The sequence below is a fragment of the Mauremys reevesii genome, linkage group 3 (genome assembly GCF_016161935.1).
Source record: "Mauremys reevesii isolate NIE-2019 linkage group 3, ASM1616193v1, whole genome shotgun sequence".
Taxonomy (NCBI): Eukaryota; Metazoa; Chordata; order Testudines; family Geoemydidae; genus Mauremys; species Mauremys reevesii.
The window spans coordinates 36,221,331-36,236,447 of NC_052625.1; positions in this window are offsets into that span (position 1 = coordinate 36,221,331).

Here is a 15,117-nt window from a genome sequence, read left to right on the forward strand (position 1 = left end):
TGTTGGTTCTCAGCTTCCCTGCCGCCCCTGCAAATGGGCTGCCCCAAGCAGGTGCTTGCTTTGCTGGTGCCTAGAGCCGCCCCTGTGCATAGCAGTTCTGCAAAACACCCATTTACTTGGCTTTGTTTTAGAACTCCACCATGAAGGTAAAATTCTCACATCTACATTGCCTGTAGTTCTGTTGTATATTCCATACTCACATGATGCATGTATAAGTCCACAAAACCAGTACAGTGGAAAAAAAATCAGCACTGAAGATCAGAGAGAAGAATCTAGTGTGCAACTCCTATTACTAACAATGTAAGTTGCATGCAGTAAAAGAGCCTCATATATCTTGTCCAAAGGACTTTCTTTCTATCTTTACATTTAGCCTGAATTCCCCATTCTTGTTTCCTTGTCTTTCTTTCATCATATCTCACTGGAAATTGAGCTGCTTCTCCTGATTCGGTGGGAGTTAGATACCTAAATACCTTTGAGGATCTGGGCCATAGAGTCAGATTATCAAAAATGCTCAGGACCCACAACTGGCTCTGGATTTTCCAAAGACCTCAGCTCCCATTTAGGCACCAAAATAAAGAGATACATTTTCAAAAGTGGTCAACATGTTAGATGTTGAGCTCTTTTGAAAATCTGGCTGTAAGTGCTACAATGGTTGCTACTGGGTGCTGCTTAGCACTCTTGGGAATCTGGGTCTTGTTTGGGTTCCCAATGGAAGCTGATCTGTTTTGAAAATCTGACTCCAATTGTACATGTTGAGCACTTGAAAATCTTGCCTTAAAATCTTGAAAGTCTGGCTCCAAACCTCTCTGTACCTCCATTTCCCTTCCATAAAACGGGGGCAGTAACACTCAGTGTTGCCCACTCTTGCAATTTCATCATGAGTCTCATGATATTTGGAGTCTTTCTTAAAGCCCCAACTCCTTGGAGTCATGAGAATCTCAGCTTCTTTTCTTTTCTTTTCTTTTCTTTTCTTTTCTTTTCTTTTAAGTATGTTTCCAGGCTTCATGGTAGCAGGGAAAAAGCTTGAGCATGTGACCTGGGTGTAAACTAAAGGCTCCAACAACTGAAGTCAAATAAAAATAACCCACAATTTATTATTTTTTTAATCAAGGTTTTCAAGCCAACTTCATGGTTTTGGGGATCTGAATCATAACATCTGAATGCTTGGATTTGGCAATATTGAACACTACTTTTCTGCCTACCTTTGTCTCTAGATTTTAAGCTCTTCAGTGTAGGGACTGTCTCGCAATATATATGTATGTGTTTGAATAATGGTCAGCACAACAGAGCTCTTGCACTATAGATAACTATTAAAGGAAAGAATACATTGTTTTCAGCAGAAATCTTGATTCATTCCAAATGTATTTAACTGGATCTCAGAACATTGGGAACATCTATCCAAGTTTCTGAAAGGTAACCTCATTGTTTTGAAGGCAATTAGTTATCTGGGAAACTGAAGGTATCAAAGTAACAAGATGAAGTAGTTTGGGCAGAAACTGAAACTTGAACAGCTTTCATTTTGTGCAAGAGGTTGCTAACAAATATCTTTAAATGGTTTCCTAGATAGATATGTCTCTTTCAGTCACCCGTCAGGAAAGCAGTTTTTTCTTGATTGACGCTACTCCTTAAAAGTAGCTTCTAAAATTAACCTTGCGCTCTCTATGGTGCATTTTGCTGAAATCAGATTGTCCCAAGATTGTTGTTATTTTATCTGTGACTTAGAAAAGTGCCGCAGGTATTCTGCCTGTATGTGGAACACTAGATGTTTTGAAATCTGAAAATATCTGTGAATTTCTACATATGAAAAACAGTCTGTCCACTGTAGTATGATACCAACCTCTTGAAAGTGAAGTTTAGCTTTTTGTCTCATTCAGAGAACACTACAAAGCGTATCTGAGGAGCTACTTCATTATTTAGTTTATGAAATCACACTTAACCTGCTTAGAAATTTAGCATTCTAACGTGAGAGCTCAAATGCAGAATGATTGCTCTTTTGGTGCACAAATTAACATCTTCTGTGATGCATCAGCTCAGCTGCAGGCACTGTACACCCACAATCTCTCACCTGTATTTTACCTAAGGTGACCAGACGTCCCAATTTTATCAGGACTGTCCTGATATTTACTTGTTTGTCCCGCATCCCGACCGGTGTTCGGTCGGGCCGCGAATTGTCCTGATATTTTGCCCTCCAGCACACAGGCGGAGGTGGCTTAGGCCCCCCTGCCCCAACTCCATTCTGGCCCCACCCTCCCTCCCCCATTGGATCCCTCCCCAAATCCCCGCCCCCCAGCCCTCCCCTCACTGCCCTATTGGATCCCTCCCCAAATCCCCACCCTGGCCCCGCCTCTTTCCCAAGCACGCAGCATTCCTCCTCCTCACCCCTCCCTCACAGGCTTGCACTAATCAGCTGTATGGCAGCGCAAGCACTGGAGGGAGGGAGGAGAAGCAGGACGTGTCAGCCAACTCAGGGGAGGTGGAGGCAGAGTGAAGGTGAGCTGGTGCGGGGGGACGGGGCGTGGAGCTGCCGGTGAGTGCTCAGCCCCCACCAATTTTTCCTATACTCTGGTGGCTCTTGGGGTTTTTTTCCCTTTTGTTTTTGTTTTTTCCTCCGCCTCCGGCTCTTGGGGTTTTTTTTTTGTTGTTGTTGCTCTGCCGGCACACACACACCCCATCCCGATATTTCACGTCTCTCATCTGGTCACCCTAATTTTACATCAAAATAGGAAACAGATTTTAACTGTAAAAACTCTCATTTAGGAACATCGCTTTAGAAACCTAAGAAATCATGTACTGTATCAGACAGGGTGAACAATTTACAGCCAGGAGCCTAAGTGCAAGACTTTGCTGATATGTTCCTTAAGAAAATGTATGCAATTTGTAACGAAAATTGGTTCATTGTAGACCAGAGCAAACAGCACATGCTCTCTCACTTTCTCTCTCATTCAAGTGATACATAACCTTCATTAAAGAAGAAATTAGGTGCATTAGGTCACAAGTGTCAATGTCAGAGAGGAAATGGAGGGCAAGGGAAAGAAGATGGATGTACTAATTTGCAGGGCAGGATCTTACTCATATGAAAGTCTAAGGTTCAGCAAATTCATGTTTTCCCTTTTGTGTGTGTGTGTGTGTGTGTGTGTGTGTGTGTGTGTGTGTGTGTGTGTGTGTGTGTGTGTGTGTGTGTGTGTGTGTGTGTGTGTGTGTATCACTTGAAATGGAAGTTTAAATTCAAACCTCACTAATATAGTACAATGGGTGGGACAGGTTTCTGAGCATCATAATTTGGTGTGATATCTCGAGCTCAGCCATTCAAGCTGGTGGCCAGGCCTCTCAGAATGTAACACTGACCTCTATGCATGCTCAATAAACAGGGGCGGCTCTAGGAATCCTGCCGCCCCAAGTGGGGCGCGCTCTGGCGGTCGCCGGTCCCGCGGCTCCGGGGGACCTCTGGCAGACATGCCTGCGGAGGTTCCGCTGGTCCCACGGCTCCGGTGGAGTATCCGCTGGCACGCCTGCGGGAGGTCCACCCGAGCCGCGGGACCCGCGAACCCTCCGCAGTCATGCCTGCGGGAGGTCCACCAAAGCCGCGGTACCAGCGGACCCTCCGCAGTCATGCCTGCGGGAGGTCCACTGGTCCCGCGGCTCCGGTGGACCTCCTGCAGGCATGACTGCGGAAGGTCCGCCGGAGCCGCCTGCCGCCCTGCCGGCAAAATGCCGCCCCAAGCACGCGCTTGGCGCGCTGGGGTCTGGAGCCGGCCCTGTCAATAAATATCCCTTTCCTACAACTCTGCATCCGTTGCATCATGTATTGGTAATGAATCAATGGATCCTCTAGTTTTACAAAGCCCATGGACCACGTTCTGCATTGTTATACACCTTGTATAGTCACTTACACCAGTGCAAATTGGTACAAATCCTTACTGGTCTCACTTGGTAGCATTCTATAGCCATTTTTCTCTGGTGTAAATAACTAACTACACAAGGTGTGGAGCAACAGCAAGTCTCCCCCTTGTATATATTGTAGCTATTCATCACAGCATTTTGTGGGATAGGTACAAACACAGAAGCCCAGATGGTGCTGTTAGTGTATGTTCAGTTGTTTTTAGTAGCGCAATAGAGCTGTCTTTAAAATCTTCCATGTCTTGTATCTCTAACATATAGGATCTTTTTATCTAACACTGAGAGAAGTGTTAATGGGGCACTCATCTGGTATCTGTGTGTTATCCTCAGTACTATGATTGTGGATGATGAATGACCTTCCTCTCTTACCCGAGTAAATGTCAGCAGTACATATCACTAAGTATCATGGTATTTTATGGTAAGCTCTTTCTATTACTCTTCAATCCTCTTATTAGGTTGTGACCCTAAATATTTTTGATTTGACATGGAGAAAAGTTAATCTTCCAATCTGTCCTGTGTTTAAATTGAATGGCAACTGTTCAAAATGAAACCATGTAAATCTTGGAAGATAAATTTTTATTGGGGCTGTTGATTAATCACAGATAACTCACACAATTAACTGAAAAAATTAATCGCAATTAATCACGGTTTTAATCGCACTGTTAAACAATAGAATACCAATTAAAATTTATTAAATATTTTGGATGTTTTTCTACATTTTCATATCTATTAATTCTGTGTTGTAATTGAAATCAAGGTGTATATTATTTTTTATTATAACTATTTGAACTGGATGCATGTCCCCTGGAATGGTGCTTGAAGCTTGAAGGGACATGTGAATCTTTAGCGCATCTGGCATGTAAATACCTTGCGATACCAGCTACAACAATACCATGTGAAAGCCTGTTCTCATTTTCAGGTGACATTGTAAACAAGAAGCGGGCAGCATTATCTCCCGTAAATGTAAACAAACTTGTTTTTCTGAGCGATTGGCTGAAAAAGAAGTAGGACTGAGTGGACTTGCAGGTTCTAAAATTATGCATTGTTTTATTTTTGAATGCATTTTTTTCACATAAAACTACATATGTAAGTTCAACTTTCATGATAAAGAGATTGCATTACTGTACTTGTATGAGATGAATTGAAAAATACTATTTCTTTTGGTTTTTTACAGTTCAAATACTTGTAATAAAAATAAATATAAAGTGAGCACTGTACACTTTGCATTCTGTATTGTAATTAAAATCAATATATTTGAAAATGTAGAAAACATCCCAAAATATTTAAATACATGGTATTCTATTATTGTTTAACAGTGCAATTAATGGTGCATTTAATCACGATTAATTTTTTTAATTGCTTGACAGCCCTAATTTTTACACCACACTTTACATGAAGGTACAAAGATATATAAAGCTAGCTTCTGTGTCTCCAATGGAACAATCCCGTGTGCCTTCAATGTGACAAGTATACTTCATATGAAGCAATTGTGCTTGGGAGGGAGGGGCCAGGTAATAATCTGAAATGATCATTACATGGTGATTTACATTTTTGAAGTGGTGTAAAAGCCTGGCTCCATTTGAAATCAATAGCAAAATTCCCGTTGATATCAGCAGTGCCTGGATCTCACCCAGCTCACAAATTTATCTTGAACAGCAACACCCCCGTAGGTAAGCATTGTTACTCCCCCTTTACAGAGAGGGAACTGAAGTGCAGTCACCTGATTCCACAAAAGGAATTTAGGCAGTATGATGCTGTTCAAGTCCCTTCTCCTCATCATGAGGCAGAGCATGGACTCAGCCAAGGCTCTCCCAAACCTCGGTGAGTGCTCTAACCACTGAGATAAAGATTATAAGGGATCTCCTAACCTCACACATGCACCTTAGGCTGCCTCTGAGCACACCTACCATATAAGTTAGATTGAGAACTACCTCTCTTCCCCCGGTTCATGGATCATGCTGGGGCTTAGGCAGGAGATAGTCACCCAGACACCTGGGGGAGCAGAGGTGGAGCAGCAGTACTCATGCCCAGAGGCCAAAACATAAGCACCTTGGGAACTTTACTGCAAAAATGTAGGGTGTTGAGTGAGTTTAGGTACCTACAGGGTACAGCAGTGGCCAAGTGGGAATTCTGTGGGTTGCAATAGTGCCTGAAAATGGGTCTTGGGTGCCTAAGGCTGGGGGGTAGGTGTCTATATGACTTTGTGGATCTGGGTTTAAGTAATTTACCCACACTCATGCGATAAATTTTGCCATAAACTCAAATTAGAACTCGGGAGTTACACAATGTATTAGATCAGGGGTTGGCAACCTTTCAGAAGTGGTGTGCTGAGTCTTCATTTATTCACTCTAATTTAAGGTTTTGCGTACCAGTAATACATTTTAACATTTTTAGAAGGTCTCTTTCTATAAGTCTATAATATATAACTAAACTATTATTGTATATAAAGTAAACAAGGCTTTTAAAATGTTTAAGAAGCTTCATTTAAAATTAAATTAAAATGCAGAGCTCCCCAGATCGGTGACGAGGACCCGGGCAGTGTGAGTGCCTACCCCTGTATTAGATCCTGCCAGTCTGTGATGTCTCCACCTCCTTGACATATATTATCTACCAATTGTTTTGTGCCAACAGTGTGCTCAACACTGTACAAGACACGCATTAAAAGGAAATGGGGCCAAATTCTGCTTTCACTTGCACTGGTGAACATCCAGAATAATGGAGCTACTCTAAATGTACAGATTTTGACGCCTCATCTCAGCCCCAGGAAATTGCCGTTCCAAAATGTGCATTTGTCCCCAGGTGCCTTTGTTCTACATTTATCTGCGTTGGGGTCAGTAATCAGGTGCGAGTGCAGTGAAGGTTGCTTTAAGGAGACTTTTTTTTCTAATGACTGCAGCTTCCAGTGTAAGGAGGGCTCTCCCGGCTGAAAGCAGTGACAAGGTCTGTGTTGTGGCGTGTAAGCTATGGCAGTTCAAAGGGAGAGGATGTCACAGTGCTCAGTCTGCCTCTGTCTAATGTAAAGACTTGGGGCTGATGTATTCAGCCTCTATTTTTTGCTCCCATAATTTTATATCCACAAGCAACTGCAGGTGCTCCCTTGGGGGGTTGCAGTTAATTGCAGGCACAAGCAACATGTAGATTCTGTGATCAAATCCAAAAGGCAATTAGCTATGTAGGGGAGAGATTTTCAAAGGCACAAGACCAGTTAGGAGCCCAGCTCCTGTTGAAAGTCAATAATACTTGGGTGCCAAACTCCCATTTATGCCTTTAAAAATTTCCTTCTTAAATATTAATAACTGTGTCCACAATTACTTTCACCTGCAATTCATTCTACATGCAAAATTGTGGGTGAAAATGGAGAAGTAGGGTAACATTTTAAAAAGCACCTAAGTCCCATTTTAAAAGTCTGTTGCCTTTGAAAATGGCACTTAGGCTCCTAATTCACTTGGGTGCTTTTGAAAAGTTACCCTATAGGCCTCTTTCTATTTTATAGAGCTGCCCTAATCCAAAGTGCAAAGTGGGAGTCATTTCATTGGCTGCACTGGGCTGTGGATCAGACCCGGGGTGCTTTATTTTGGGGGGGGGCTGTTTTTACTGAAGAGCCAAGCTCCCTGAGATGCCTGTACATTTTCAGTTACTGTTTCATTGTTGATTTTTATCCCCTCATTCACTAGTTTGTCTGTCGCTGAAGTGGGATTGGGATGACTCACTGATGAAAGCACTTACTGCTTAAGTTCTACAGGGGCTGAACCTTTGTGCTGTGTTTTAATCAGTTATTTTTAAATGCTTAAAGGTAAAAAGTTACCCAGCTGAACGTTCCTTTCATCAAACATTTCCTAGCAGCAACACACCAGAGTTGAACATGCTGTGGGACTTGGAAACATTTGATCTCTTAGAGCAGAGGTGTGACCCAAATCCTGCTGGAGCCCGTGCAGAGTCTACCTCTTTCTTCCAAGTGGTGCCTTTTTAAATGCCTGATCAAGGGAAACGAATGGACATTTTCTTCTGCATAAAAAGATGTTCAAAAATACTTTTTTTTCTTTCTCTCTTTCCCATATTTGCACTCTGAAGCAGCAACATGACATATATTGGGTCAAACTACTGCCCGATACAATGTTGCTTTTCCGTTCACTCCAATGGACCCTAGCAAGGGACGAAGGAGACTATGAAAATGGAATACAATTATTAATGGGACACACCTTTGAGCAAATTCATCCTCACACTGGTGCTAAGCCTAGTGCAAAAACTGAAAGGAGGCAGTTTATGCTTCTTCAGTTCCGGGCAGCAGAGAATGGTTTCTAGCACAATTACGGGTTCAGTTAAAGTAAGAGGCACAGGGGAAGTGGTGGGGGACTGCCTCTCCCTGGCTTGCCTGAGTAGCACACAGCTCCTCCTCAGCTGGGGCATAGAAAGCTCCTTCTCTTATTATGAGATAGTTTAACCTTGACACAGACTAAGGGCATGTCTACACTTACCAGTAGGTCGGCACTCCTGCAATTGATGCAGTGAGTGTCGATTTAGTGGAACTGGTGAAGACATGCTAAATCGATGGGAGAGAGCTCTCCCATCAATTTGTGTACTCTACCTTCCCAAGAAGCATAAGGGAAGTCTGCGGGAGATGGTCTCCCATCGACACAACACAGTGTAGCCACTCCGGTAAGTGGATCTCACTCAATAGCGTAGCTAGTGGGGTGCAGGGGGAGCAGCTGCTTCCCCTCAGCACATTTTCAAAAAAGCTGCACCTTAGGCGGGGTTACCATGGTGCCAGGGGCGGGGCCCATGCTCCGCTCTGAAGCTTGGCCTGCCGAGTTCCCCCAGCATGTTGCATACCCTGCCCCCGCGGATCAGCTGTGTCTCCCAGCAGGAGAGAGACAGCTGATCATGTGGCAGGGAGGGGAGAGGAAGAACTGAGCTCCAGCAAGCTGGGCTCCTGCAGGCAGGCTTTGCCCGCTTCCCCTAGAGCGCTGCATAAACCCTGCCCCCTCCCTGCCTTGCCAATTAGCTGTCTCCCAGCAGGAGGGAGACAGACAGCTAATCAGTGAGGGAAGGGGCAAAGAACTGAGCTCCAAAAGCTGGGCTCCTGGGGAGGAGGAGAGGCTGGGGCCTTGGGGAAGAAGAGGGTTGGTCGGGGCATGCCCCTATAGGGGGCAGGGGCATGGGCACCCACCCACCAGCCAACTGTTTATGGGGCCCGAGGGGGCCCACGAGCCATCAGCTGTTTGGTGGGGGTAGGGGCAGTAGAGTAGCTAGCTAAGGGAGTGTGAGTGCTCCTTGGTTAGCTGGTTTTTGGCCACCAGCCAGTCAGCAAGGGGAACTGCTCCTGGAGCAAGGGGCTGAGCAGCTGAGAGACCCCACCACCTTCTCCTACCTGCTTCTTGTGGTACTGTGGCAGGTGTGCTTTCTCTGGCTCTGCAGCAGCAGCTCCTAACTTCTCACCCAACTAAAGGCAGCCAGTAGCAGCAGCTGGTAAGTGTATTTCCAAGGCGGTCTTTCTTGTGGTGGGGGAGGGGGACTGGAAACCCCCCAGATGGCTGTCTGCATGGTGGAGGGCAGGGGGCTCAGCCAGAGGCATCTCCAAAAACATCCCCTGCACCCGGGCAGCTGGACCAGGACAGGCATTGGTGGGGGTGGCAGGGAGAGGCGCATCTCCTGGTCTCCTGTGGGGTGTGGTGTCCCTGCTTGCCCTCCCTGCCCAGGCAGAGATGCCTACCTCTCAGAGACAGTGGCCATGTCGTGCGCTTGGTTCCCCCTCCCTGGCATCTGGGTGACTGCCTCTTAGGGGGTGAGGGGTGGAAGGGAAGAGGCAGTGGGGAAGCGATGGGGTGCGGGGGTAGGAGAGGAAAACTGAGACTATCAGGGGAAATCTTCATAGCAGTACAATCTCTGCCTTGGGGGTGTGGATGGAATTGTCTCCCAAGGGAAGGCTGGAACGAACTATCTGCTGTTGTAGTATGTGTTTAGTTTAGTCCATGTGCTCTGGCAAACACAAGTCCAGGCACCATGTTGGGGGGCAGGGAGAGGTAGCCTGATTTTCCCTCTCCTATCAGGGGAAACCTGAATTCTCTCCCAAGGGAAGGGTTTGTGATCATGTTGGGAGGAGAGGGAGGCATTGCTGAGTCCCAGGGTTGAGTAATTCTCTGGTGATGGCGGTCATTAAGTTACTAATTGTCATTCACTTGCTGCACACAATGGCTGGTGATGGTTGTTTAACATCCACCCAGCCATTTGGTCAATGCCTTGTTTCCTGGGAGTTGCTTTCTGTAACTTCTCTCATTTCATCCCACTCTCCTGTGAGTACAAATTCTGGTTCTAAGGACCTGGTGCCTGGATCCCATATTGCCTTGCACTGGGATTGGGAATTAGTGCCCTGACTCCTCCTATTGTGCCAGTGTAGATCCTGCTGTTAGTACAACTATTTGCAGGTGCACTTGTGTTTAGCTGAAACTTTGGACTTAGTTTAGTGGGGATGGACTCAGAGACTGAGAGCTAAACTGACACTACTATCCTGCTGTGTGGATCCCAGTGTGCTTGTACTGTGAATTTTTGGCATGCACATGTGACTATATTTATCTCATTGTGCTGATAGTGCTACTTCCTTGGTGTGATGATGACGTTATGCTAAGATGAATCGTGAAAATAGTGTCCTGGTGTGATGGTGGTCACTCTGTGCTGTTCGTGTGAATCTTGCATTTTTTGTATGCTGGGTTGGTGTTGCCCTGTTGTTCCCAGGAAATTAGAGCCACGAGGTGGGTGAGGTAATATCTTTTATTGGAGCAACTTTTGTTGGTGAGAGAGAGAGAAGCTTTGGAGCTTTCATGGAGTTCTTTCTTCTTCCTGAAGAAGAGTTCTGTGAAAGCTCAAAAGCTTGTCTCTCTCACCAACAGAAGCTGGTCCAATAAAATATATTACCCCTCCCACCCCCATATTACCTCACCCAGCTTTCCAGGAGTGAGTTTTCATGATGACATGGGAAGTGCTCTGACTGGTCCTGACTTCTCTGTATCAGCCCCTCTAGCTTGCACTGCAGCCCAGTGCCTGGGGGCCGGGTGCCTGCAGCGCTGAGACTCTGTGAGATCAGGGACTCACAGACCCAGCTGGGAGGGGGAAGGGCACCTCCTCCTCGGCCTCTCTCTCTTGCTGCCTCCTTTTCCCAAGTGTCTCATGATGCACAGAGCCAGCGTGGCTAGGTGCTGCATTGGAGAGTCTCCCAGTGCAGCCCCCCACCCCCTCTCCCCCATGCGAACCGCCAACAGACCCTGCCCACCTCTGTCCGATTGTGTCTCTTATGCGGGGGACTGTGCCCTCCCTGCTCCTGTGTGCTGCCTGCTTCCAGGGACCACAGATTGCAGAGCAGCCCCCTCAGGAGAGATGAGAGGGGCTGTCCCACCGGGTGCGTGCGCAGCCCCCCAGAGCACTGCTTTGTCCCGTTATATCCGAATTCGTGTTATATCGGGTCGCGTTATATCGAGGTAGAGGTGTAATTTGATATGTCGGGTGGCGCCTTTTTTTATATGTTCACTCCCCCTGATGTTAGAACCTGGCTACGCCACTGATCTAACTACGTCTACTTCAGTTACGTTATTCACATAACTGAAGTTGAATAAGTTAGACTGATTTACCGCAGTAGTGTCGACCAGCCCCACGGGAGCTGGCTCCTCACTGCCATACCTCCTGTGGGCATGCAGCTGCCAGGAAACTTGACCACAACAGGAACATCTGCTCTTGTCTGTGGGCCATCTTCTCTGGCCCACCACACGCCTGCACAGGGTCTTCTGTGGGGTGACACAGAGCTGTCTCTGTGCCTGAAGTAGAGACCCCCTGCACTAGTAGTATTTTCCGAGGGGTCCTTAAATCTGCCCTGTGGCCTTTTAGCATGAAAGGCTATAAAGCAATTAGAAGTCTGGCCCTTAGTAATATTTTCATATCACACAAGCTTTTGAATTTGTAATCATTTAATACTCTCTTTCATATTTAGCACCTGTTTCACCAATGTTTTAAATAGCCTGTAACAATACACTTCTGGAATGAAGGGTTTGTGGTTGACAGGTCTGATGTTCTATCATTTGCTGCAACATAACTGCTTCGTTTAAGCAGTTCATCTAGCATCTTTCAGCTCTTGCCAACTGAAATGGCAAAGGGACACTGAACACGTGGTATAAACTAACTCAATAAAATCAGGGAAAGAGCTAGAAAGGAATCAGTACAGTGGTCAGGTTCTTCAAGAGCCTACATGGTCCAATCAAACACAAACAAATATGAGTGCTGATTTATAAAGAATATGTCCATTCCTGCACAGTCCGATCTAATTTTGGCTGATGTGTTCCTCGGGTGATGGGAGATATGGTTGGTTACCCAAAGGTGAGACTAAAGCACATGAAGAGAAAAAGTTCCAAAAAGATCCTGGCTTTGTCTTCAAATTATACCGTTGATCTTAGGAGATGCTGAGCACCTCCTGAAAAGTGCTGAGTATCCTCGGCTCCCACTGAGTTAGATGAGAATTGAAGGCACTCAGCACCTTCTTGGACTGAGCCCTGAATCAAAAGTATTGGTTTGATTGTGACTCGATGTTATGATTGAAACAGTTAGATTGAAACAGCTTTTGGTCAAAACACTCTGATACTAAAGCTGTAATGAAAATGAGAAAAGCTTGTTCAAGTATGAACTAATGGTGTAAAACATTAACAGGTGCAGCCATCATACTTTAAAAAGTTTCATGCATTTTAAAGATTCTACCTGTTTGAGAGACATTCCCTTTACTTAAAATGGAGAATATTTCATTAGGACCAGTAAGATCTCTGAAAATGGAAGTAATTTTTTAAAAGTAAAACCAATGTATAATCTCCTAGATCCACACACTAGTTCCATTGTGTCTCCTACAGTTAACAGAATATCTTTAATTGCCTAAATACATATTTTTAAAAGACACTAGTCTACAGTAATGGTTCAAAACCTATAGTGCTTTGAGTCTCTCCCATATACTGATTTGGGAACACCCTTGTGTGGTGTTCTGAGGCCTGTGTTGGAAGTGAGAGCTATCAGTTTTTAAGTAAAAACAACAAGGAGTCCGGTGGCATCTTAAAAACTAACATTTATTTGGGCATAAGCTTTTGTGGGTAGCTGTGCTGCTCCAAGAGCAGACCAAGGAGGGATTTGTGACTCTTGCCTCCTCTGCTACTGGTATATGCTGCTGGGAGATTACTTCTTCCAGTCTGACTTCTTTCACCAAGCCATCTGGTGTATGAAAAGGCCTGTGGAGCCCAGCCAAATTTCTATGCATTCCCAGCCCACCTCTGGGACATGGAATAGTGGGGCTCACAGAGGCTGTTCTGCACTCAGCTTTGGACTCGCTGGGCTCATATCCTGAGCAGGGCAAAAAGAAGGAGCTGTTGATCCTTTTGCTCCCATGTGTAGGACAAGGGATAATCTTGCCCTTCGTTCAGTTTAGTTCGGCTGCCATGGGTTTGAGAATGGCCTCGGGCTGTATGTGCATGGTAGGATGCAGGACATAACAGCTGAGTCATCCTGTTCAATAGAAGAGGCTGCATGACAAACAGAAGCAGAAAGTTACGGTCTAAGCATGAGGATGAGAGTCAAGCTGGGTAGGAATATGGGAGGTGGTTGGAGCGGCTTAAAGACACGTAACTCCCATTCATTTCTGATCAGGTTAATCTTCTTACTGCTTGACTTGAATGTGATTTTCACTTTATTTATTACAAAGATTAAGTAATAGATGAGATGATTGCACAGAGAATATGACTGCACAGTATTGTGAACTATGTTAAATGTCTTTTGGGATTTTCTAGGAGGGCTGGTCAATAATTCTCCAGCTAAACCTTTTGACAGAAAATTGGGTTTTCAACTAAAGGAAATTTTTCACTGAACGTGTCTGCCTTCCAAGGAAAAATTCAAATTTTTCATTGAACAAACAAAAACTCAAACACTCCCAAGTTTTTGGTCTTCAGACAAAACCCAAAATCTTTTTGGCTAAAAACATTTAGGCTTTCAATGAAAAGTCAAAATTTTCCATGAAGGAAAAAAAAAATTTCCAATCTGCTCTAGTTACTAGACTTTGCATGACCCATCATATTTTTTGTAGTATAATTGTTTTGAAGGGCAAAATATCCTTCAAGAAAGGAATGGGATCAGCTCAATAATCCTTGCTTAGCAAGAGTAGTCTTTTTCAGTCATTTTATTTCCTGTCACTTACATATAAAATTGACTTACAGAGACAGGGCTCTTCAGTGTTATCCCCTTAGGATTTCTGTTTAGATTAAACAAGTACTTCAAATGATAATGAATCTTTCTGAAAAACAAATGTTTGTGTTCTCTAAACTGTGCAGTAGACTCCCATGAGCTTTACAATTCAGTGAGCATTAATGTTATATAACGCACATGATGAGCCCTCTCTGCAAAGATAGTATGCAGATGCTTATATTTAATTCAGACATATCAGGTTTGGTTGTGTTCCTCCAATTTTCTGTTTTATGGTTTTTCTACCTTTAGAACCAAGTATCAAAGTCTACACCTATACAGCATGTTCGTCTTAATGAAAGTCATTTATGGGAGTCATTGCGAATGCTTTTGGAAGAAAAGGACAGTTCTGAGCAGCTGAAACTGCTGGCAAACTTGTGTGTTCACAGTAGGGAAATGTTATTGCAGACTTTTAGATATTGGCTTCCATATTTTCACCTGCAGTTTAAGTTGTTTAAATGTCTAAGTAATTGAAAGCACATACAGGAGCTTAAATGCTAAGCGACATAATTTGCACCCACAAATAAATTTAGATATAAAGGTGTATCCTAGGTTAATTGCTCAGGCACAAAACCAGAGGATCCTTTAAGGTCAGGGTGAAAAAGTACAATCTGAAACCTCTCATGCCCCAGACTGTGATAGTGCTTAGTAAAAAGAGGGAAGTAGGAAGTTTCCCTGACCTCCTGCCCAGCCATCAGATGATGTCATGGAATTTGAAAGGGGGCAGAGAACCTCCCACTAAAAATGTCAGACGCAGTGAATGACTGCTTACTGAAGGTGTTGGATGGATGGGTGAAGATAACTTGCAGGTCACTCTGGCCCAACAGAAGATGACAAAATGTGAGTGGAATCTGGGTCTATAAGGGAGATATGAATACAGCCAAGGCATCTTTGATACTCACAAAGCTGGGGCCTATGTTTGCAAAACACGAAGAATTGAGTTTTGAAAGGGAAACCAAAGCTATGTGG